The sequence below is a fragment of the Neophocaena asiaeorientalis genome, unplaced genomic scaffold (genome assembly GCF_003031525.2).
Source record: "Neophocaena asiaeorientalis asiaeorientalis breed wild unplaced genomic scaffold, Neophocaena_asiaeorientalis_V1.1 scaffold629, whole genome shotgun sequence".
NCBI lineage: Eukaryota > Metazoa > Chordata > Mammalia > Artiodactyla > Phocoenidae > Neophocaena > Neophocaena asiaeorientalis.
The window spans coordinates 6,707,636-6,708,980 of record NW_020175468.1 but is presented as its reverse complement, the minus strand read 5'-3'; positions in this window follow the sequence as shown (position 1 = coordinate 6,708,980).

The window sequence follows — 1,345 nt, the reverse complement described above, 5'->3', positions numbered from 1 at the left end:
GCCCACTCCACGTGGCTGTGGGGTACAATGGCTTATTTTCGGCGGTGACCCAAGCTCTCAACGTGCCTGATACTCTTCCGGGTCTCACACAGGGCCTCGTGCAAGCACGCATGCGCGTGCCCCTCCCACGCCCTTTGGCTCCCCACCCCCACCCCAAGAGGCACAGGCCCAGGGGCACGTGCCAGCTGCCCAGAGTGCAGGTTATAGCCCCGCCCCTCCCGACCTCACATTCGGAAGCCTCTTTCATTTGCCCTTAGGCACCTCCTATCCACCAATTGGCTGTGAGGTCCACTAGGCCCGCCCCCTTCCTCAATGCTGATTGGTTTAGACATCTATCGCGGACTTTCTCTCTGGAGCTCGGAGATGTAGGCGAAGCCAGGGGGGAGAAGGGCTACGGTAGCCCTACACACAGCCAGTCTCCAAGCCGTCACAGGCTTTATCCCTAGAGAGTCAGTATAGTGTCGTCATTTAGAGCTAGGCTCTAGAGCAGACCTACACTACCTAGGTTCAAATGCCCAGGCACATTTGAGCTCTGTGACCTCGGAAAAGTATGTAACTGCTCAGAGCTTCAGTTTCCTAATCTGTAAAATGGAGTTGGTATCTCCTCCTTCTTATAACTGCTGTAAGTATGAAATAAGCCAACATACAATTTGAAAACAGTGCTTGGTGAATGGATGCCTGTAAATTTTGTTTCTCACTACACTTGTCCCCTTAGACTGTTTCTTTTTTTGTTTTTTTTTTTGGCCGCGTGGCTTGCGGGATCTCAGTTTCCTGACCAGGGATTGGACCCCGGCCCACAGCAGTGAAAGCCCAGAATCCTAACCACTAGGCCACCAAAATCAAGGTATGCCGGGGTATTCCCCATACCCTAATAAGCTATATTCTGTATTACCTGGTAATGTTGCTTGCCCAACCTTCACTATCTTTCAAAGCCGAACTCCTTAGATACTACTCCTTCTAGGAAATCCCTCACCCTGAGTCCTTCTCTTTCTTCTCCCACAGAGGTCCCCCGTGCATTCCTTAATCAGAGCCTTGATCGCTCCCTCAGCTTTGTGTCTGGATCTGCCTCCCCCAACACGCTGGGACAAGGCCAGGATCTGACCCATTCCTTTAATACTCATTCAGCAAGTACGTGTGAACAGCCATAGATAGTACTTCGTATTAATACTGTGAGTCAGGCCCTGTTCCAGGCGAGTGGATTGAGGCAAAACACAAACACAATAAATAAGATTCATCTCTGTATCTCAGTATCAACCTACCTAGAAGGAATGAATAGATAGGAAGATCCCATCTGGGAGTGGAGCTACAGGAATATGAGCAGGACTTTGAGGGTGGTGTGGGACCC